The 24,272-nt window shown below is 49.3% G+C and overlaps 1 protein-coding gene across 5 annotated transcripts in view; it reads left to right on the top strand.

Annotated features, from left to right (window-relative positions):
* Tmem63c (transmembrane protein 63C) overlaps nucleotides 1-24,272 on the top strand; it is a 73,071-nt gene that overhangs the window by 6,774 nt on the left and 42,025 nt on the right. For 4 of the 5 annotated variants that reach the window (XM_045154976.1, XM_045154975.1, XM_045154978.1 and 1 more), the window contains exon 2: nucleotides 8,077-8,202. The gene's annotated coding sequence lies outside the window, so the exon portion shown is untranslated. Of the gene's footprint in view, nucleotides 1-8,076; nucleotides 8,203-19,524; nucleotides 19,698-24,272 lie in introns of all 5 variants that reach the window. The other variant, XM_045154979.1, reaches the window with a different exon arrangement.

Genomic DNA, 24,272 nt, shown 5'->3' with positions numbered 1-24,272 from the left:
CTCCACTGCACATCCTCCCTCCTCTCCACTGCACATCCTCCTCCTCTCCACTGCACATTCTCCCTCCTCTCTACTGTGCATCCTCCTCCTCTCCACTGCACATCCTCCCTCCTCTCTACTGCACATCCTCCCTGCTCTCCACTGCACATCCTCCCTGCTCTCCACTGCACGTCTTCCCTGTTCTCCACTGCATGTCCTCCATTCTCTCTACCGCACATCCTCCCTTGTCTTTACTGAACATCCTCCCTCCTCTCCACTTCAAATCCTCCCTCCTCTCCACCACACATCCTCCTCCTCTCTACTGCACATCCTCCCTCGTCTCCACTGCACATCCTCCCTCCTCTCTACCACACGTCCTCCCTTGTCTCTACCTCACATCCTCCCTCATCTCCACTGCACATCCTCCCTCATCTCTACTGCACGTCTTCCCTCATCTCTACTGCACGTCCTCCCCCATCTCTACTCTCCTGCTCTTTGTTTTGCTGAGGCTGCTTAAGACCAAAGGAAGTGAAGGTCGCTGGTTCTCCCCTTCCCTCCATCCTGGAAAGGTGCCCAGAGCTGAGTCTGCTGAAGGGCAGTTGCTGTCATGAGAGAGGAAGGATAAGATTCCTGCCCCACCCCAGGAGACCCAGGCTCTGTTCCTGCTTGTATGGCTTAGGCTCTATGGCTGACCTATATGCAATGGCAGGGTGACAGAGGACAGGATACCCTGGTTCCAGCACCCTCCAGTGGATCTAGGAAAGAGAAGATTTTCTAACTTAGACATTATCATGTCATGCCCTCCAGTGACCCAGTCTGCTTATGAGGCGAGTCAACTCTGAGTCCAGCTCTGCCTTGAGCCCTCTTCACTATACCCAGAGTGGGACATGGCATTTTCATGCAAGATCCAGGCCCCTCCCTTCACACGTCACTCTTGCCCAGGCCTCAGTTCATGTGTGAATTGGGGGAAATGTGGTTGATTACCTTGAAGTTTGCACAAAATACTCCCAGCTCTTTCTGCTCTTGATCCTAGCTCAGCTAAGAACCAGGAATGGGAAAATTCTATGAGAAAAGAGATCATTTTCTGCTTCCAGACTATGCCATCCATTTCCTCTCCCCCTCCCAGATTTTGTCCTCATCCCCATTCTCATCTGTTCCACTTCCTGTCCTTTAAAGTGCAGCTCGCGTGCTCCCTCCTCCGCGAGGCCCTCCCTGCTTCTGAGCTAGCAGAGGTCTTGAATGCACGGAGTACCCAGACTGTCTCCTGTGCTAGACAGTGAGCTCATCCCTTCACTCTCCAGTGTGCTCTGAATCCCGGTCACACGCTTGTCCCCTGGAAGGCCACAGGAAAGAGGGAAGAAGATAGATGATAGTGCCAGGGGACATTTGGACAAGGACTGGTCAAAGTGTGCAGTCTTCTCCCAGGGAGACTCATGCATGTGCAAATGGGGATGGTCCCTGGGATATCTAGGGCATCAACACCTGAAAAAATAGGTCTTGGCCACAATAGCTGGTACCGACCATAAAGCAGGAGACAGCCGAAACCGGCCTCATGTCAGTCAGCACAGGCAGAATGGAGGAACTTTATTTCTCTCTCTCTCTCTCTCTCTTTTCCCCCTCCCTTGCTTCCTTCTCTCCCTCCTCTCTCCTCCTTTTCTTCCCTCCTTCCCTTCTCTCCTTCCTTTCTTCATTTTTCTTTAAACAGGATCTTGCTATGTAGCTCTGGTGACCTGATACTTGAAGCAGTCCTTTTGCCTCAGCCTCGCAAATGCTGGAATTACAGGAGTGTACCATCATGCTCCTGTTTTTGAGGTAGGGTCTTACGTAGCCCAGGCAGGATCAGAACTCCTGTAACACAGAATGATTCTAAACTTCTGACTCTTGTCTCTACCTTCTCCTGAGTGCCAAGATTGTGTGTACCACTTACATCTGATATTTAAGTTATGAGGAATGAGAGAGGGTTTTTTTAATTTATTTATGAGAGAGACAGAGAGAGAGAGAGAATTGGCACAGCCGAGTCTCTAGCCACTACACTCAAACTCGAGACACATATGCCATCTTGTGTGCATATACAACCTTATGCACATGTGGTACCTTGTATATCTGGCTTATGTGGGTTCTGGGGAGCCAAACCTGGGTCCTTAGGCTTTGCAGGCAAGCACTTTAAGTGCTAAGCCATCTCTCCAGCCCCAAGTTTTTTTTTTATATATTATAATTATGGTCACCCCTGACAATACTTGCTTTTTGTCTTAGTTGGTTTTTATTGTTGTTTCGCTGCTGTAACAGAACACCTGAAGTTAAACAATTTAAGTGGGCAGAAGATTATTTGGCTCAGGTTGTAGAGGCCAAGTTGTTCAAGATGGAGTGGCCAAATCTTTTCAGGGCCTTCTTGCTGCGTCATAATTGGGGTGAAGGCATCCTCCCATCGGAAAGTGCAAGCAGGAGAGGGGAAAGCTGGGCTTCCTTACAGTCCACTTGCTCCATGGCTAACCTACTCCTGTGACAATGACATGAATGCGTTCATCTGCCCTGATGATTTAATCAGTTCTCTGTGTCACAGCATGGTTGCCTTGGGGATTAAATGTTCAGCCATGAACTTTGGGAGGACACAGTTAAGGCACAGCTGTTACCAAGGGAAATCATTTCCACCCTTTCACTTTCTGTGCATGTAGGCCTGTACACTAAGATTGAAACAATAATCATGGAAGAAACTGATTCTTCATGAAATTCTCCTACTAGAGCAGCCAAGGTTAGAGGGAGAGTTCTCTGAAGGACAGTACATAACTGCCTCTTTCTACACACTTTTTTTTTTTGTTTGTTTGTTTGTTTTTTTGTTTTTCGAGGTAGGGTCTCACTCTAGCCCAGGCTGACCTGGAATTCACTATGTAGTCTCAGGGTGGCCTTGAACTCACAGTGATCTTCCTACTTCTGCCTCCCGAGTGCTGGGATTAAAGGCGTGTGCCACCACACCTGGCTTCACACTTCCGTTTTATGTTGTAATGATTCACTTAATCATCATCACAGTGTATTATAGTCTTCCTTCCCTTCCTCTTTTCTTTTTTTTCTTTTTTGGTGACATTGAGGATTGAACCCAAGGTCTCATGCATGTTGGACAAGCCCTCTATGCCTGGGCTACATCCCCAGCTCTTTTTTGGCTTTTTGAAACAGGGCCTTACAATGTAGCCCAGACTGGCCTCAAACTTACCGCACTCCTCCTGCCTCAGCATCGCAAGTGTTGTGGTTGAAAGCTTCTATTATCTCCTCTTGTAGACAGGGAGACCAAATGATTGGAAAGTCAGATAAGCTTGCCCAGAGCCTGGAAGGCTGGAAGTTGAACTCTGAGTTCAAACTCTATCTACCTACATGGTTGGTTAACCTGGAATTTTTTTTTTAATTTTTAAATTTTTATTAACATTTTCCATGATTATAAAAAAATATCCCATGGTAATTCCCTTCCTTCCCCTGACACTTTCCCCTTTGAAATTCCATTCTCCATCATATTACCTCCCCATCTCAATCATTGTACTTACATATACAATATCAACCTATTAAGTACCCTCCTCCCTTCCTTTCTCTTCCCTTTATGTCTCCTTTTTAACTTACTGGCCTCTGCTACTAAGTATTTTCCTTCTCACGCAGAAGCCCAATCATCTGTAGCTAGGATCTACATATGAGAGAGAACATGTGGCACTTGGCTTTCTGGGCCTGGGTTACCTCACTTAGTATAATCCTTTCCAGGTCCATCCATTTTTCTGCAAATTTCATAACTTCATTTTTCTTTACCGCTGAGTAGAACTCCATTGTATAAATGTGCCACATCTTCATTATCCACTCACCAGTTGAGGGACATCTAGGCTGGTTCCATTTCCCAGCTATTATAAATTGAGCAGCAATAAACATGGTTGAGCACGTACTTCTAAGGAAATGAGACGAGTCCTTTGGATATATGCCTAGGAGTGCCATAGCTGGGTCATATTAACCTGGAATTTTGAATCTATCAAGAGAGGGTAGGAAATGTAATGTATTATTCAAAACTGACTTTAGGGGCTGGAGAGATAGTTTAGCACTTAAAGTGCTTGCCTGTGAAGCCTAAGGACCCAGGTTCAATTCCCCAGAACCCATGTAAGCCAGCTGTACAAGGTGATACATGGATCTGGAGTTCATTTGCAGTGGCTGGAGGCCCTGGCGTTCCTATTCTCTCTCCTTTTCTCTCTCCTAAATAAATAAATAAAATTAAAAAATAATGACTTTATTACATATATCTAGCTGAAGAAAACAATAGTCAGGTCTTACCTTAGTCCTTGTGCCAATATAAGTTCTAGATGCTTGCTAAGGCTCAAGGAAAAGAAAGAAGGAAATCCTGACAAGACTAGTGGGAAATATGGGCAAATATTTGTATGATCTTGACGTGAGAAAGGTTTTATCAGTATAAAGTCCCAGAAGCCCCAGGGGAGAACACCGGTACTTCCACGAAACACTGAAATTTCTCTAGGGAAAATATGCCATAAATTAGGTCAAAAAGAGATAAACAACAGTTTGTAATACATTTGAGGAAAGGTAATCGCATCCATTTAGAAAAACTGCTTACGATCAGCAAGTTAAGTTCGAAAGGACAGTGAGCTCACAGGACAATAAATGTGGAAGCCAGTTTACCCCAAACTGCAAGAAATATCTGTCCTGTTGGTAGTAAAAGAAGTGCAAAAAGATAAGTTACCATTTTTCAATTCACTGGCAAAGCTTAAGAATTTAATATGAGCAAGGTACAATGATACATACATGCATATGTATACATATATGGAAATATATGTAAGAGATGGGTGTGGTGGCAAGTGCCTTTAATCCCAGCACTCCAGAGACAGAGGTAGGAGGATCGCCATGAGTTTGAGGCCACCCTGAGCCTACATGGTGAATTCCAGGTCAGCCTGGGTTAGAGTGAGACCCTATATTGAAAACCAATATATATTATATATATATAAAATATATGTAAGAATGTCATAATGAAATCCATTGCTATGTATACTAACTAAAGTAATGAAAAGGATACTGAATAAAGTTAATAACAAAAAGAAATTTGATGGTGTTCCATATTGTCGAGGATGGAAAGAAACAGGTAGCTACCTCCTCTGCTGCCACACTGCAGAACTTTCCCCATTTTTGGAAGGCTCTTTGGCCATGTCTATTAATATATTAGATCCATGTAACCTTCGACCTTGGGATTTCTCCTCCCATAGCTACCCTCACAAATGTTCGTTTGCAGCTTTTTGCATCAAAAATTGGGAAACAAGGGCTGGAGAGATGGCTTAGTAGTTAAGGCACTTGCCTGCAAAGCCAAAGGACCCAGGTTCACTTCCCCAGGACCCACGTAAGCCAGATGCACAAAGTGGTGCACGTGTCTGGAGTTCGTCTGCAGCGGCTGAAGGCCCTGACACATCCATTCTCTCTCTCTTTCAAATAAATAAATAAATAAAATTTAAAAATAAAAAAGTTGGGAAGTAAGGCAAGCATGGTGGTACACAGCTTTCATTCCAGCACTTAGGGTGAAGATTGCCAGTTTCAGGAGAGCCTGGGCTATATAGCAAGTTCAAGGCCAGACTCAGTTACAAAAAAGAGGGGAGAGTGAGAACAACTTCAGAATCTACCAACAAGGACAGTCAAAGCACAGGACATCAGTCCAGTTGAGTACTAAGAGCTATCTCAAAATGAAAGGGCCCTTCTCTGTTGGATGCAGATGGTATTAATGAGCACAACAGAGTGTCGAGCATGCGATTGCTCGTTTTTTAAAATAAATTAATTAAATTAATTAATTTAAGTGAGAGAGACAGACAGAGAGAGAATGGGCACACTAGGATCTCAGGCCACTGCAAACAGACTCCAGATGCCTGGGCCACTTTGTGCATTTGGCTTACTTAGGTTCTGGGGAATCAAACCCGGTCCTTAGGCATTGCAGGCAAGCGCCTTAACTGCTAAGTTATCTCTCCAGCCCTCTCGGTTGTTTTTATATGAAGATATATGTCAGGGTGGGGATTTGTTCTATCGAAACATGGAGAAACTTAGGAAACTTGGCAGTGTTTGTGCTGACAAGTGTGAAAGAGTTCTGGGGTAGCAGAGACAAATATGCCTGATTTTTTGTTGTATGTTATCTTGGGTGGGCTTTTCCCATAGCATGTTGCTTTTGGAATTAGTAGAGAATACTTAAGAAGAAACCAATTATAAAGTGAGAATACTATTTAATATTTATTTCTTTTGCATGTATGTGTGGCACATGTGTGTGTGTGCATGTGTGTGTATGTATAGGTCAGAGGACAACCTCTAATGTCATTCCTTAGGAATGGTGCCTACCTCTTTTTTGTTTGTTTGTTTTTGTTTTTGTTTTTTTTTGAGGTAGGGTCTCACTCTAGCCCAGGCTGACCTGGAATTCACTATGGAGTCTCAGGGTGGCCTTGAACTCACCGCAAGGCTCCTACCTCTGCCTCCCTAGTGCTGGGATTAAAGGCGTGCATGACAGCGTTTCTCACGGGCCTTGAGATTCCCAGCTGGGCTAAGCCGGCCAGTGAGCTTGAGGGATCCTCTTGACTCTGCCTCCCCAGCACTGGCCCTATGATGCAGGACACCCAGCCACCATTTTACGTAGGCACTGGGGAGTGAATTTGGGGCCTCATACTTGTGGGGCAAGCACTTTACTGACCTGAGGGCACTATTTAAAATGCCTCATCCTGGGCTGGGGAGATGGCTCAGTGGTTGAAGTCACTTGTACATACAGCCTGCTGGCCCGGGTTTGATTCCCTAGTGCCCACATGTAGCCAGATACACAAAATGGCACATGAGTCTGGCATTCATTTGCAGTGTCAAGAGGCTCTCTCTCTACTTCTCTTCCCCTCACTCTCTGTTCTCAAAAAAAAAAATAGATTTTAATAAAATAAAATACATCAGGCTGGAGAGATGGCTTAGTGGTTAAGCACTTGCCTGTGAAGCCTAAGGACCCCGGTTCGCGGCTCGGTTCCCCAGGTCCCACATTGGCCAGATGCACAAGGGGGCGCACGCGTCTGGAGTTCGTTTGCAGAGGCTGGAAGCCCTGGCGCACCCATTCTCCCTCTTCCTCTATCTGTCTTTCTCTCTGTGTCTGTCTCTCTCAAATAAATAAATAAATAATTTAAAAAAAATACATCACCCTGAGCTTCCTTCTTTTTTTCTGTGCTGGGGATCAAACCCAGGATCTTGCACAAACTGGGCAAGCACCCTCCCAATGACTAACATCCTGGCCCCGAATCGCCTTTTTAAACTTTTTTGTTGTTGTTGTTTTTAGTGGATTCATCATCTCTTACAATGTCAATTTCGGATCTGGAAGGGCCTCCCACCTTCAGTTTGTCTGTGGGGAAAGTGAGACCTAGAGAGGTGTCAGCAAGTTCCCTAGGGTCCCCTGGCTGGTGTCTGCAGACTCTGGGCTTCCCTGGTACTGCTTTCAAGAGAGGGACCTGTCACCTTTAGTCCGCCTTCTTCCCTCATGTGCACTGAGCATTACTGCGCATTAGTGGTTGCAACTGTGTTGCAGTGCTGATTCCCAGGCATCTTCCTGGACATTTACTTTTAGTGGGCCAGGACAGGGCTCTTTAATGGGCATCTCAGCAATCCCTTTCAGGTGATTCTGGAGGAGATGGCTCCCCTCAGCTCAGCCCTGGCTGGCTTTGGCTTATGTCTAGGCTGAAGCCCCCCAGCTCAGTGAAGGAAAGTCAGGTGCTCTAGCTCACCAGGGGGCAAGCGACAGGGCCAAAAGGGTGTGACTTCCCCACCCTGTGCAGTGCTCCATCCTAGACCCCTCCCTGCCCTTCTGGGACTACTGTCAGCTCCTCATGAGCTCAGATCAGGAATGGGTAGCTTCGTGAGTTTGGAGGTGGGAGGAAGCGTGGAGTCTGGGAACCTCTGATGTGCCCCTCACCCTACCAGAGCTCCTGAGTTGGCCTTTGGGAAGATGCTGACCAGCATGTTGGGTGTGGGAGGGGTTTGGCCCACTCAGGCTTGGGAGGAGCTTCTCAGAGGCCAGGGAGGACTGGGATCCATGCCTGCCTATCCTGAGAGTGTTCCACTGTCCCTGTACCACAGAGCCTTGAAGGAGCCACTTTTGTGGTCAGAAATCGGTAGGACGCAGTAGGGTCACGTGGAATCACCTCTTCCTGAGGACTGATCAAGAACGGAAAGACCTTGAAGCAGCCTCACCTGCTACTCCAGGTAGGTGTCCCTACCCTCTTGTCCCCCGCCCAGAAGCCCTAGCACCACTTCCTCCCTGAAGCCTGGGAAATGTGGCCATTTGGCTCCCCATGGCCTATGGCCCTCCAGCCAGTACATGTGAAAGACCCTCTGTAGACCTGAATCCACAGCCTGGATGAAGGGGACAGCCAGGGTGTGGCCCTCTCTGCACAGGGCTAGGTGGTCCTGGGAGACCGAAGAGCTGTGGTTAGCTTACCTTGGGCCCCTCAGCAGAGCTCTTAGGTAGGTTTTCTACATGGGGGTTTTGCCCAGCTACCCTGGCACAGGGCAAATACAAGACCTGGTCAGACATTGCTCTTCTGAGAGCTCCCCGACTCTGAACACTTTTTCCTCTGGAAACGATGAAGAGACTGTATCTTTACAAACTTTTGAAGCTGGAAGGGATCGTAGTGAGATAATCCAACTCAATCCTTCTTTACTTCTCAAGCTTTAACTTATGTCAATAGTGTAATTTCAGATGTTGGCAAAGGACATCCCAGAGGGATCAGGGGCAGTCTCGTAAAAATGGCACAGGGAGCCTTTGGCTTTAAACAGCTCTCCCCAGGTTCGGTCTTCTCCTCTCTACTGACCTTGGCCTGCTTTGGCCCTGGACACCTTTCTTTTCCTGCCACCTACCTGGTCAACTTTCACAACTCGCACCCCTTTGCAGGAGCAATCTGACACCCAAAACTGGGAGGCTTTAAAACACAAGACTTTTCCCCCACCCACACACCATTTAAGAAAGTAAGTGGGCTGGAGAGATGGCTTAGCAGTTAAGGCACTTGCCTGCAAAGCCTAAGGACCCATGTTCAACTTTCCAGGTCCCACATAAGCCATACGCACAGAGTGGCACAACCATGCAAGGCTGCACATGCGCACAAGGTGGCACACGCATCTGGATTGCAATGGCTGGAAGCCCTGGTGCACCAATTCTCTCTCTCTCACTCTCGCTTTCACTCTTGCTCTCTCGCATTAAAAACAAAAAAAAAGGCCAGTCTGTTGGACTTGCCTCATAGAAAAGAAAGAAAGTATGCTAATGAATGAATCTTGGAGAAAGGATTAGGTCGTCTCAGAGAGGCCTTGTCAGGGGAGACTGGAACAGTGATAAGATGGGTTTTCTTTGAGGTATGAAGTCTCTCACATGGGAATAAAGCTGCCCTGCATGGGCTGCTGGCCAAGAACGCTCTGACTGTTGCTGTTATCCCTAGGAGTCATCTCAGGTTCTTTTCCATGCAGAGTTCTTGTTCCTGTTGCCCTTATGACTTTCTGGGCCCTTTTCAGGTGAGCCCTCCAGGACAAGCAGTCTTAGGGCTGCAGGCAGTGCTTGCTGACCTCACTGCCCAGTCTTGTGTCCAACCCTATTTCAGATGCCTGTGAGAAATAGCTCTGGATGGTGTTGAAAGCTCAGACTCTGGAGCCCAAGGGGATCACAGCCCAATTCCACCATCTGTGAGCCTTGCCATCTCTATGAACCTCTGTCTCTTCATCCACAAAATGGGGAATGACACTAGAACCCTAAGGTCACTGAAGATTAAGGACTAACTGTGACGTGCTTGAAACCGCATCTAGCATGCTGTGTGTTCTTAGCACATTAGCTCTAATTGTTATAAGAGCCTGTTCTTTTCCAGCTATACTTTGCCACACATGGCTGCCTGAACAACTTCTCTATATTTAAATATATTTTATTATTTATATATTTGATAGGGGGAGAAGAGGCAGATAGAAAGAGAGAATGGGCATGCCAGGGCCTCCAGCCACTGCAAATGAACTCCAGATGCATGTACCCCTTTGTGCATCTGGCTTACGTGGGTCCTGGGGAACTGAACCAGCGTCCTTAGGCTTTACAGGCAAGCGCTATCTGCTAAGCCATTTCCTCAGCCCTTGAATAACTTCTCTAAATCACAAAGTAGCCATATCACTCACTGGACGTTACAGTCCTCCATGACTCCCCATGTCCTATCTAAATTATTAATTAATTAATTTATTTATTTATTTATAAAAGAGAGAGAGAATGGGTAGGTAGGCCAGGACCTTTTGCCACTGCAAACAAACTCCAGATGCATGTGTTACTTTGTGCATCTGGCTTTATGAGGATACTGGGGAATTGAACCCAGATTGGTAGACTTTGCAAGCAAATGTCTTTAACTGCTAAGCTATCTCCTCAGTTCCCTAAACCCTGTTATCGTGACTATGCCCTAACATGCCCTTTGGGGGCCTCGAAGGCATAAGCTGAATATATCTTATTTACCTTGTACATCATAGGCAAATAGTCAGGTTTGCTCTGAGAGTGTTTCTACTCCCAAGGTGGGTGCACTGAGCTACCAAGGAGTGGGAGTGCAGCCCCCTGCAGCCCCCCTCCCCCCCAGCTTAAGGATTTGATGGAAGTTCTTTCTCCCAACCGTGACCTGACCATGAGCAGACCGGGCTATAGTGCAAGATCCACTAGATCAGAACAGCTCCGGCCTCCTCTGGGTCTGCTGGGAAAGCACGTACACCAGTGTTGTCCACATTAGAGCCGGGGCCATCAGCTGGCCATCGCCCGGAGCAGGCAGGAGCCGCTGCACTCTGCTGAGTTCCCACACGGTGGCAGACATGAAGTCGTCGTCCTCACCACTGGGAGGTGGCCAGGACTTTAGCTCCCATGATGGAGGAGAGCACCCAGGATCAGCACCCTGGACAGAACACTCAGCCACCCTCCACTCCTGAGCCCCAGCTGCCTGCCTCTCAGGAAGAGGAGGCGCAGTGCAGGAAAGGCGTAGGTGAGACTTGCGCTTAAAGCCAGTCTCCTTTTCTGGTGGGAGACCTTGGCCATGTCCATAAACTTTTTGTTGTTTCAACTTTTATTTTAAGAAAGGGGCGGGGAGAGATTGAGAGAATGGGTGCACCAGAGCCTCCAGCCACTGCAAACAAACTCCAGATGTATGCACCACCAAGTGCATCTGGCTTACGTGTGAACCTGGGTCCTTAGGCTTTGCAGGCCAGCACCTTAACCACTAAGCCACCTCTCCAACCCTTTGTCGCTGTTTTTGAGGTAGAGTTTCACTCCAGCCCAGGCTGACCCGGCACTTACTCTGTAGTCCCAGATTGGCCTTGAACGCACAGCAATTCTTTACTTCTGCCTCCTGAGTGCTGGGATTAAAGGCAGGTGTCACCATGCCTGGCTTCCATAAACTTTGTTAGTCTCTATTTGTTCATCTGTGAAATGGAAAGAATGGTTCCCTGCAGAGGATGGATGGAGGCCATGGTGGAGCAAACTTCACCTGCCACTTCTGCGCAGGGCCCCAGCAGGCCAGGCTCCGTGATCCGCACTGTTCTGATCAGGCGGTGTCTGGACTCCTTCATTTCCAGCATGCAGTGGGCTCCGTAAACATCGGCTGACTCATGTCCATATTCAAAGGCTCCCATGACATTGGAGCAAGCCAAAGAGAGCCTTTGGCCCACTGAGACACCGGTGGCAAAACTGAGCAGGAAGCGGGAGGAGAAATGAACACAGACGGTAGGAAGGAATCACCATATATATTTTTTTCAGATAAGCAGACTGTCACAGACAGAAGGATCTTCCTTTAGCTTTTACTTTAAAATTTTTCTTTCTTTCTATATTTATTTGAGAGAGAAAGAGAGGCAGATAGAATGAGTGAATGGGTGCACCAGGACCTTTAGCCACTGCAAACGAACTCCAGACACGTGCGCCACCTTCTGCATCTGGCTTCACGTGGGTGCTGGGGAATCAAATCTGGGTTCTTTGACTTTGCAGGCAAGCACCTTAGCCACTAAGCTATCTATCTCTCCAGCTCAGCTTTTACTTTTTTTTTGAGCAGTCCAGGTCAGTACTTTCTTAGGGCTACAGTTGGAGCTTTTTTTCTCTGGTTCTACCCTCTGGATCAGAGTAGCCTTCCGGACCCCTCCACCCAAGGGGGAATGGTCAGAAGGATGCTGGCTCCTAGTCTGGGACTCATCCTCTGAGCCACAAAGAGACATTTGGAAGGACTTAAGGTGTGGGTGCTACCACAATCCTGGAGGCAGGGCAAGCATAGCCCCTCAACCCTGCGGCCATTCGGCTGTCTCCCTCAGGGCTGATCGTCCTCACAGGCAGGTTTGTAAATAAAGAGCTCCCAGCCTGGCAGCACATCCTTCTCAAGTCCCTCATGAGTTCCCGGCTCCCTGGGGGCCCCATAGTCGCTGTGAGGCCATGTGAGCCAGACCCATAGCCTCAGCCATCTGGTTCCCACCTATCGCTGGAGCAGCTGCTATCAGAGAGCTGCCGAGGCAGCCAGTTTGACTCCTGGCCTATTTGGACAGAAGGAACCAGAGCCCAGGGATAGGCATCACCTTGCCCTCCCTTGTGTGCATTCCTCCTAAAGGAGGTGCATTCCTATGTAGGGGCCCGAGCTCCCCCAGGGAGCCTAAAGGTAGTCTAAGCCCACAACTGCCCTGTCTTCTTCTCTACCTCTCGTTCATCTTTTTGCGTACTTTGTCATGATTCGCCTCTGGAATTCTGTGTCATAGCTGCCCTTTTGCCCTTAGGCTGGGCATGTGGCTTCCGTGTCGGCTCAGAGCTTACTCAACATCCGGGGCTCTGTTTGTTATTGGCAGGGTTGAAATGCTGTCTGAGTGCGGTGCCTGGCAGCTAGGGAGCCAGGAATTCAGGGGAGTTAAGCCCCTCATCCTTAAAGGGCCACCTTGGCTTTCCCCTCCTCCAGGCAGCCTTTCTACAGACAGCTGGGAGAAGCAGATGCTCCTCTTCTGTTCTCCCCTCATGTCCTTTTAGAGGGCTCTGTTCCCCCTAGAAGCTCATGATGGACTGTCCTGCTGGCTGAAACCTTCATCCAGACTTGTTGCCATGGAGATGAGAATTCCAGGGAAAATTCAGGGTCAGGCTGGAGGCTCGGCTTCGGCCAGTTGTGTGTTTGCTCCCCCCGCCCCGTGTTGGGAGGTGCACCATGTTTCTCTTCCTCTAAATCAGTACAGAAACGGGTGCTTTTGTCTGATATTTCAGTACCCCTCCATGGTCAGACTTCCAGTACAGCTCCTGGGAACAGGGGTGGACGGGAAGGCCCAGCGTGAGCGATCAGGAGCTCCCAGAAATGCTAGCCAGCACCTCCTCTGCCAAGCTGTGGATGGAGCGGCTTAGGTGACAGTGTTTGTAAGATCCCTTCCAGCCCAAATGTCCCCTCATCCTACTTCTTGTCTTCTCAATCTTCAATAAATATTTGCCTGAGCCAGCCCTATTCAGATGACAGAACAAGCAATAAGCAACAAGTAATAGCAGGCATGGGCCTGACTATTCCCCGGGGGAGCCCACCATGCCCTACACCAACCTGCAAGCGACTGTACAAGTGGACCGTGTCCCAACCCAGCAAACGATGCTGTACTTAGTGTAGCCACAGCTATGTGCTGGACACCGTCTGGAAGATTCCTGTCATTTGGTTCTCTTAGTCCTCAAGAGCACACAACAGGACAGATGCTATTAACATCTCCATTTTACAAATAAGGAAACTGAGGCACAGGATGTTTAGAAACCTGCCCAAAGTCGTGGAGCTAGTGGATGGTGTAGGCAGGAGTTGGAGCCAAAAAGTCCAGCTCTAGAGACCCAGACCTACGAGCTGCACTGTCTGCCTCCTGAGATGCTCAGCGGCAGGGGTGTGGGGACTTGAGCTGGCTTGGTGTCTTCCCTAAGGAAGTAAACACCGAACCAAGACTAGTGGGCGGATGAGTGCATAGTTGGAGGGAGGAGCTTCTGGACACACTAGGATATGCAATGTTTCTGTGGCAAAAGAAAAGGAATTCCTCGCTTCAGAAGACCTAGGAGTGTAGAGATGAAGCCGCATGCCAGGGCAGCGTTGTCAAGGCAGCCTCGTTGGCCTGGGCGGAGAGCAGCCGCATCCCCTTCCAGCTGCTTCCTTCACCGCCTTGCCCAGGCAGACTCCTGGACGGTCTGGGCTGTGCTCAGGGCCCCCTGCCTGCGAGCCGGGTGCTGTGGTAGCTTTCTCCTGTACCGTGTAACTCTTTTTTTTTTTTTTTTTTTTTTTTTTGGTTTTTCGAGGTAGGGTCTCACTCTGGTCCAGGCTGACCTGGAAGTAACTCTGTAGTCTCAGGGTGGCCTTGAACTCACGGTGATCCTCCTACCTCTGCCTCCCGAGTGCTGGGATTAAAGGCGTGCGCCACCACGCCCGGCGTAACTCTTTTTTTAAAAAAAAATTTTTTTGTTCATTTTTAAAATTTATTATTTATTTGAGAGTGACAGAGAGAGAGAAAGAGAGAGAGAGAGAGAGAGAGAGAGAGAGAGGGCATGCAAACGAACTCCAGATGTGTGCACCCCCTTGTGCATCTGGCTTACGTGGGTCCTGGGGAATCAAGCCTCAAACCGGGGTCCTTAGGCTTCACAGGCAAGCACTTAACCACTAAGCCATCTCTCCAGCCCCCGTGGAACTCTTAGCAAGGCCGGTCTCACAGCCAGTTCTAGAATGAGCCTGAGAAGGGAAAGAACGGGTCCTGCTGCTTAGCACCTGCTGCTTGGGAGAGATCTCAAGATAGAGTGAGAGCTGTGTGAGTGGAGAGGATGGTGAGATTGCTGAAACCTGGGGTGCTCCAGGAGGGCTGCCTGGGGGACACGGAGCTGAGCTGGACCTCAGTGACAGGGCCTTTTTTTTTTTTTTTTTTTGAGGCAAGCCCAAGAGATTACCTTTTTAATGTGTGTGTGTGTGTGTGTGTGAGAGAGAGACAGAGAGAGAGAGAGAGAGAGAGAGAGAGAGAGAACTGATGTGCCAGGGCCTCCAGCCACTGCAGTGGAAGTCCAGATGTGTGCACCCCTTGTGCACATGTGCAACCTTACACACTTGCGTCACTGTGCGTCTGGCTTACGTGGGACCTGGAGAGTCAAACATGAGTCCTTAAGCTTTGCAGGCAAGCACCTTAACTGCTCAGCCATCTTTCCAGCATTTTTCTTCCTGAGGGCATTCTTATCCTGAAGGGTCAGGAGAGCCTTCATGAAGGGGAGGGCTGTAAGTTTGGAGACACCTGAGGCCTTTGAGAGCAAAGGCTGTCTATCTTCATGAGTCAAGGTTCGTGCACGGAGATGGGTGAGTTAGGAGAAGCTCCTGGGCTGAGAGGCCCTCCCGTGCCCCGTCGAGAGCCTGAGATGGAGGGAGGCTGTGCAAAAGCTCAGGACTGGCTTCAAGCCCTACCTCTACCTCCTCACTGCTGGCTGGGCTGCCTGCCCACTCTGGGCCTCAGTGTCCTTCCTCATTTATAAAATGGGTCCCGACTGCTTTGCTAAAACTGTGGGTCAGGTGATACCAAGCATGCTGTCTCAACTGGAGAAAGTGCAAACCTGGGCCTCCATGAACCCCTCAATGACACCCACAGCTCAGGCTCGGGGAAGGACCCCACTCTCCCCAGAAGACTCCTGCCACCTTCTCCACGGGAATCCAGGTGCCAAGTGCTCCCACACCCAGCGCAGGGCTCAGTAGCTACCATCTTCTGACCCACCGGAGCCAAGAAGGTGGCAAGCAGCTGCTCACAGTAGCCCTGGTAGGGGCTGTGCGGTGGGGGGGGGGGTTCCAGCTGCCTGCTGACGGGGCCAGGCCTGTGATTCACCGTGTCCACTGCCGGAGGAGTCCGTGGGGGCAGAGGGTCCTCTAGCATGAGAGACATCCAGGCACCTGAGGCTCCCTGGGACCTGAATGGCCAAGGGCATGCTGTGACCATCCTTCTGAAGGCCAGGGCAACAAGAGCAAGTTCCATCTTCTTTCCTGTTGCACCACCATGCCAGTTTTATTTATTTATGAGAGAGAGAGAGATAGAATGGACGCACCAGGGCCTCTAGACACATGTGCCACCTTGTGCATCTGGCTTACGTGGGTCCTGGGGAATCAAACTTGGGTCTTTAGGCATTTCATGAAAGTGCCTTAATAGCTAAGCCGTCTGTCTAGCCCTCCTTGCCAGTTCTTGCTTTTCTCAATAACTTCTGTCTTGAGGCTGGGGGTTTTGCTACTGTGTGTGGGCATCGGGGTCCTCTACCTCGGGGGTGGCCCATGACATGATTGAGAACTGTGCGGTCAGCCCTCAGTGCTCAGATCCCACCTCCCCCGCCACGAGATTCCTGGCCAAGCCAGTGTCTCAGCCGCTCTGGGTCCGAGATTCCTGTTCACCTGATGAAAGAATAACACAATCTATCTGATCTTCATATAGGACCCCAAAAAAGCATTCTAATATAGCCAGATGTGGTGGCATACACCTTTAATCCCAGGACTCAGGAGGCTGAGGTGGGAGGATGCCATGAGTTCAAAGCCAGCCTGGGCTACAGAGTAAGTTTCAGGTCAGCTAGGGTGAGAATGAGACCCTAACTTGAAAAAAAAAAAATCAAAACCAAGCTGGGCATGTGGTGCACGCCTTTAATCCCAGCACTTGGGAGGCAGAGGTAGGAGGATCACCGTGAGTTCAAGGCCACCCTGAGACTACATAGTGAATAGTGAATTCCAGGTCAGCATGAGCTAGAGTGAAACCCTGCCTCAGAAAACCAAAAAAAAAAAAAAAAAAAAAGAGTGGAAATGGTCCAGATCCAGCTGCTCCCCGCAGCAGGTCCAGCACTGCTCCCCTACAGGAGGCTGCTCCTGAAAGATTGAGCTCACCTGCAACCTAGGGACAGGACTCTTCGGCAGCTTTTACCACAGTTGTCTGTCACAATCCCAGACCCAGGAGCCAGAGCCAGCATGAAGTCTGCTCTGCCAAAAATCCCTTCCCTCCTCAACAGGGAACACAGCCCAGCCTCTGGAAGACAGACACTCCCTCCCCTCTGCCTTCTTAGTCCATCTCCAAGCATCTCACTCATCACTGACGGAACCTGAGCTGCACCCAGAACTTCAACTGCAAGGGAATGTGGGAAATGTAGTTTATAAGCCACATTTCTATTGCTTTTAGTTTTAGAGTTTATTTTCTTTTTCTCTTCTTTTCCTTTATTTACTCTCTCCCTACCTCACTTTCATTTCTTCACTTCTGACCAGGAAACCCAGTGATGCTCTCATTTCTTTCTCCCTCAGCACCGGCGTTACAGGCGGGCACAGCCATGCTTGGCTTTTTTATGTGAATGCTAGGGAATCAAACTCAGATCTTCATGATTGTGCAGAAAGTGCTGTTACTTTCTGACCCATCTACCCAGCCCCTGAGAACTGTAGTTTTTGTGTCTTTAAATTTTTTATTTTATTTTATTTATTAGAGTGAGAGAAAGAAGAAAATTCCCCAGAGAAAGAATGGGTGCACCAGGGCCTCTAGCCACTGCAGACAAACTCCAGACTCGTGCCATCTTGTATATCTGGCTTATATGGGTACTGGGGAATCAAACCTGGGTCCTTAGGCTTCGCAGGGAAGCACTTTAACTGCTAAGCCACCTCCCCAGATTGGAAAATGTAGTTTTATCCTCCCAGCTTCTGTCATAAAGGAAGACACACTGGGAAGAGCAGAGGGCCATCAACTGTTTTGAACAAGCAACCTGCAGGTCTTTTACTTTAGACGCATTAAGAGGTTTGGCACAGGGCTAAGCACATGGAATTCTCTCAGTGAATGTCACCCGTCACTCTTAGTCACACTGTGGTGCTTAGGGACACCAGTGAGCCTTGCCTGGGCTCTACCCGCAAGCGCTGATCAGAGAAGCCGCGGCAGGACAGGCTTAGCGTCCCTGATGCTGTCCGTGGTGCTGCAGAGACCCCGTCCCGGCTGCCTTGTTACACGTCTCACATACAGGATCCCTTAGCAAGTTGGAGCCTCGGGCCACTCACCCCATTCGTAGCCTTGGGGGTTACTTAGGAGAAGCCTAAGCCTCAGTCCTCAGGACAAGGAGGCAAAGGCAACAGCTAGCATTGTAGACGTCGCAGTCCACAAACCTCAATGTGCTATGTCCTTAAGTAGCTTCACAATCACCCCGGGATGCATAGAGGAGACATGATGGCATCCATTCTGAGGGGCCAGAAGCTGAGCAGTGAGAGGTTAGGCAGGAGCCAGACTCCTATTTAACCTCCGGACTCAAACCTGTGTGCTTTCCCGCCGCTGCTTACACACAATACTGTGAAATGGGGAGGGCGACTTGAACTCCGCTATGCGCCGTGCAGTTGGCCAGCGTTCAATTCTGCCCACTGTACAGACGGGCACACCGCCGCAGTCGCTATTTCTCGGTGTGTCTTTCATGGAGGGTGGCTACTGTGAGGGAGCCACAGAAACCGTGAGACGAAAGCACAGCCCTGGCAAACGCGCATCCCACAGATTCACTGGAGGACGGGCTGCTGTGTGCAGGGGACAATAAGGGGCCAGTGCCAGGTGGTGGTCGCAAAAGCCAACTTGTGCAGAACGGAGACAAGTGCAGACCGCAACTGACATCTGAGGGAAGGCTTCGGAGAATAGGATGGGAGCCAGACCCAGGGCCTTTAAGTTCCAAGGAGACCAAGGCCCTCCTTCAGACCAGGAGGAGGTGGGGTAGAGCATGTAGCCCTGGTGTATGTGGCAGAATAGGGGGAAAACTTTTGTGCCCCCTGAAGAAGTGGCAAGGCTGGTGGCCTGTGGATAATGGGGAGATGCCAGAGCTTGAAGATGGTGGGTGGAGGCCAGGCAGGAGCCATGGCTTTGTGCGCTGTGAGGGGGAAGGTGGTGCCCCATCTCTAGCATCTTCTCTGGGGATATGGCTGGTGGCTACAGTGATTCTCTTGTCCAAACCTAACTGCCGGCCATATGGACCGGTTCCTGCCAACTCACAGGGAAGGAGCAGGCTGGCCCCTGGGCAGCTGTGGGAAGCACAAGTCCCTGGTATCCCCTGTGCTCTCATTCAACACTCTAAAATCCCAGGAAGGCTCTATCCCTAGAATAGGGCTCAGGCAGTCACGCCCTTCCTGTGCCTTTGCCCGGCACTGCCAGCCTGAAACGCCTGGGCTTGAGGGTCTCTTCCTGCCTCTTACCAGCACCATGACCTTGACTGACTCGTTTAACCTCGCTGGGCTTTTATTTTCTTCATCGAGGGATAAATGATTCTGGTGCCTTAGAAATGAGGATTTTGAGCTAGTGCCTGAGTGGAAACACAGATTAAGTGCTCGGTTAATGCTAGCTGTTAGCCAGTGTGGCTCTTCCACAGGGCCTGCTCTACTCTGGCCTCATCCACGAGACCTGGCCTTTCAATGCACCTGGCTCATCTGAAGGAGACATGGAGAGCTGGCCAGGCTGGTTAGAACAGGACTAGGTCTGCAAACCTGGGAGGGAGGAAGCAATGGGAGAAAGAAGCAAAGATAAAAATAGTTCTTTTTTTTTTTTGATACCTTTGCCCAGGCCCACAACTATAGAGCATCCCACCTTTGGCATGGAAAGGCAAACTAGGAGAGACAAGGACAGGAGGAAGGCCCACCCCTCTCTTCCATCAGACGAGATGTGCCGCTGAGGAGGGCAGCTGAGACTCCCTGACCAGTGTTCACATCACCTCTCCTGCCCTTGCTTGGCACAAAGTAAGACCGCCGTTTGCTTCTCATTCAGGGAAGGAGAAGAGGCAGGGCTGTGGAGATGGCTCAGTGGTTAAAGAGACTTGATTACCAAGCCTGCTGACCCAAGTTCAACTCCTCAGAGCCCCCGTAACGTTGGATGCAAAGTGAGACATGCATCTGTGACCCCAGTGCCTCTCCATCAATGGGAGGCAGAGCCAGAAGAATCCAGAAGCCCTGGAACCAGCTACATTGGCACACAAAAAGCACACACACACACACACACGCACACACACACAATCACGAGAAGCCCTGTCTCAAGCTCGGTGGAGGGAGAAGACAAGCATCCCGAGGTCGTCCTCAGACCTCTACATGTCTGCCATGGCACACACATATGTATAGACACACAATTTTAAAAAGAAAGAGAAGGGGTCATGGCTGCCTGCTGGCTGCTATTTCAAGGGTAGTGGACGCTCCTTCCCAGCTTCACACCTCTTTCCTATCCCAGAATAGAATGTGTGGCATGAAGGAGTCTGGAGATTGTCTGTGCCCCTTACTGCCATCCCTGGTGAGCCAATAAGAGTGACATTGGGGCTGGAGAGATGGCTTGGCGGTTAGGCGCTTGCGTGTGAAGCCTAAGGACCCCAGTTCAAGGCTCAATTCCCCAAGTCCCACTTAAGTCAGATGCACAAAAAATGTATCTGGAGTACATTGGCAGTGGCTGGAGGCCCTAGCATGTTCATTCTCCATCTATCTGCGTCTTTGTCTGTTGCTCTCAAACAAATAAATAAAAATAAAACAAAATAATTTTTAAAAAGAGTGACATTGGTGCTCAATACTCCTGAACAATGGTATGGTTTTTGACTTTAGGCAGAGGACTTTGTGAACCATCTTACTACATCTTTACGATGACTGTGGGAGGCAGTGCCTTTATTACCCATCTCTTCTAGATAAGGGCACCAAGGCTCAGAGAGGTGAGGTTGCTAACCACAGTCATTGTACTGGTAAATCCTGATTATCAGCTTGATTGGATCTAGAATCACCCAGGAGATGAATATCTGGGTGTGTCTGTGAGGGAGTTTCTAGATCAGCTTCATTGAAGACTCTTAACTGTGGGGGCCCTCATTCCATGGGCTTGTTTCCTGAACTGAACAAAGAGAAATCAGGGCTGAAGAGATGGCTTAGTGGTTTAGGTGCTTGCTTGCAAAGCTAAAGGACCCAGGTTCGATTCCTCAGTATCCACGTAAAGCCAGCGGCACAAGGTGGTACATGTGTCTGGAGTTTGTTTGCTGTGGCTAAAGGCCCTGGTATACCTGTTCTCTCTCTCTTTATCTGCCTCTTTCGCTCTCTCTCTCTCTGTCTCTCTCTCTCTCTTGTAAATGTTTTTAAAAAAGAAGTCAATCTAAGCATGAACATTCATTTCTCTGCTTCCCAACTGTGGATGTAATGTGACCAATTGCCTCTTATTCCCTGCTACTATTATTGCCTCACCACCATGGGCTGTCGTGTCAAACTGGAAGCCAGAAGAAACCCTTCCTAAAGTTGCTTCTGTTGGGTATTTTGTCACAGCAATGAGAAGAATGACGAGTGCACTCACACAGCCAGCGAGAGAGGATCTGGGACTTAAGTCCATATGGTCTGGCTTCAGGCAGCCAAATTCTCTCCACTTGTTGAGACAGCTTCTTTGTCCTCTGTTCTGAAACTGATGCCCAGCGAGACACGTTCTCTGACATCTGCTGCCCCAGGCTTACTCCAGCTTGGTGTCTCCGCCATGTGTGCCAGTGGCATCCTCGGGTTGCAAGCTTCATTATTGCCAAAGCTCATGCGTGTGTCTCAGGAGAGCCAGCCCCTGGGTTTCCCCTTTTCTTCCTTCACACACACGAGCCTGTTCTCCCTCAGAGCCCACATCTGGATAGTGGCGGGGGGCGCAGTAAGTACTGCCTCGTGGGAGTGATTGTGAAGATGAGGTAGGAAGGCAGGTCCGGATGGGGCAGTGTAGGGAGAAAGGCTGGGTGCTATTCCAGGTTCCCACAGCAACAGCCTCCTGCTCAGACAGCTGAGCTGGGTGTTGAGACAGGAGAGGTGAGGATTCTTCTCTCTTTCCCTCCCATGCTTGCCCCAGAGGATCCAAAAGCCTGCATTGACTAGCAGGAGTCCTCCACTCTGAGCTGAGGGGCTAGGACCTTCTGGCTGTGTATCGGTAGTTTAGGCCAGTAAGTCCTCATTCCACATACTAAAAGCTATGAATTCCTTTCAGGAGATGTTGAGTTTATACTTCCGGGGTCTGCACAGGGCCTGACCATAGTAGATGTTTGAAGAATTGGATCCATCTTGTTGGATAAATAGATGGATGGATGGATGGATGGGTGGGTGGGTAAACCATTATTCATCCTAGCCTGTAGCCACAGCTGTTCATTTTCACTTCTCCAAAATGCTACACTCCTCACCCGGGCCTTTGCAAATATAATTCGCTCAGCCCAAGCCTCCCTGCTGTGCAGCGTTGACCCTTGCACCTTCACACTCCGGCTCAGGGGTCTCGTCGTCAAAATACAAAACTCCTGCAGTCTGAAGGCACCATCGAAAAATAAAAAGATAAAACATGGCATGGTGGCGCACACCTTTAACCCCAGCACTCAGGAGGCAGAGGTAGGAGGATTACTGTGAGTTTGAGGTTACCCTGAGACTACATAGTGAATTCTAGGTTAGCCTGAGCCAGAATGAGACCCTATCTTGAAAAAACAAAACAAAACAGCACACACACACACACACACACAAAACACGAAACAAACAAGCAAAAAAAGAAATGAAAAGATAAGTAACAGGCTTGGAGGAATTTTACAAAACCTGTGCTAAAGTACATACCTGTGAGCATAAAAGTGTGGAATGGGTCTCAGAGCAATGAGGCTATCGGGTGAGGGGACCTGGGCCCTTCGCTTTGTGATATCACCACCTCTTTTGTTATTTCTCGGCAACCCTGTAGCCGAGTGGAACCTCCAAGCCTAACTTGGACCTTCCCCGGGAGTACTGACTCAGGTAGGAAAAGTGTCTGAGTTTAGACCGGCAGATCCGCTTCTCTGCAGCTTCCTTCGCCAGCTGCCTTGGCATGGGCCCCCTCCAGTGGTCTCTGTGGGAACTGCAGTTTCCCATGGAAGCTGACCTCAACTGGGACAGCTCAGGGGGGTGTCTGCTCCTTCTACCCGGGCAGTGACAGTGCTGCCGCTCCCATGCTCAGGCAGAGGACCCGCTACTGAAATGTGCTTTGTTCGGTCTTGCGAATTTGCTTCTGTTTGGCTGGGCATGTTGGTGAAGTAACCGGTGACCCTGGGTAGACAATGAACCCTGGACCCCTAGGTAGAATGAGAAAGAAGCAGAAAGTAAGGTATCCTGAATATGAGATGTTTTTGTTTTCTCCATTTTTCTCAGGGATAATTTCACATTGCTCTCTGCTCCCATTTTTGTGAATGAACTCAAGGGATCCCTGGCTTCGGGACCTCCTCTCAGCTGCTGTCTGACCCTTTTACTCCATTCGCTTCTCCATCCAATCCCCATCCCTCTCGGGTCCTTAGGATAGTCCATTGCAATTCCACATCCACTTCTCTTTTTAAAAATGTGGCGGGGGGGGGGGGTCCCTGGAGGGATAGCTTAGCGGTCAGGGTGTTTGTCTACAAAACCAAAAGACCCAGGTTCAATTCCCCAGATGCACAAGAGGGTGCACACATCTGGAGGTTGTTTACAGTGGCTGGAGGCCCTGGCACACCCATTCTCTCTCTCCTTCTTTCTCTGTCAAATAAATAAATAAAAATAATAAATGTGTGTGGATGGGTTCATGTAGAAGTCAGGAACAACCTTGGGTGTCAGCCTCAAGAATATCATCTACCTTTTTTTTTTTTTAATTTATTTATTTGAGAGTGACAGACACAGAGAGAAAGACAGAGGGAGAGAGAGAATGGGCTGCCAGGGCTTCCAGCCTCTGCAAACGAACTCCAGACACGTGCGCCCCCTTGTGCATCTGGCTAACGTGGGTCCTGGGGAACCGAGCCTCGAACCGGGTCCTTAGGCTTCACAGGCAAGCGCTTAACTGCTAAGCCATTTCTCCAGCCCAAATATTTTATTATTTTATTTTATTTTTTTTGAAGTAAGGTTTCACTTTAGCTCAGGCTGACCTGGAATTCACTATGTAGTCTCAGGGTGGCTTTGAACTCATGGCGATCCTCCTACCTCTGCCTCCCGAGGGCTGGGATTAAGGGTGTGCGCCACCACGCCATGTTTTCATCTACCTTTTTTTTTTTCTTCTTTCATTTTTTCGAGGTAGGGTCTCACTCAAGCTCAGGCCGACCTGGAATTCATTATGCATTCTCAAGGTGGCCTCAAACTCATAGTAATCCTCCTACCTCTGCCTCCCGAGTGCTGGGATTAAAGGCATGTGCCACGATGCCTGGCTTGTTATATTTTTTAATGAGAAAGAGAGAGAGAATGGGTGCACCAGAGCCTCCAGCCACTGCAAACAAACTCTAGACACATGCACCACCTTGTACACGTATGTGACTTTGCGTGTTTGCATCACCTTGTGCGTCTAGCTTACGTGGGACCTGGAGAGTCCAA

The sequence above is a fragment of the Jaculus jaculus genome, chromosome 7 (genome assembly GCF_020740685.1).
Source record: "Jaculus jaculus isolate mJacJac1 chromosome 7, mJacJac1.mat.Y.cur, whole genome shotgun sequence".
Lineage (NCBI taxonomy): Eukaryota > Metazoa > Chordata > Mammalia > Rodentia > Dipodidae > Jaculus > Jaculus jaculus.
The sequence above is the reverse complement of the archived record's forward strand: the minus strand, read 5'-3'. Positions and strand labels throughout refer to the sequence as shown.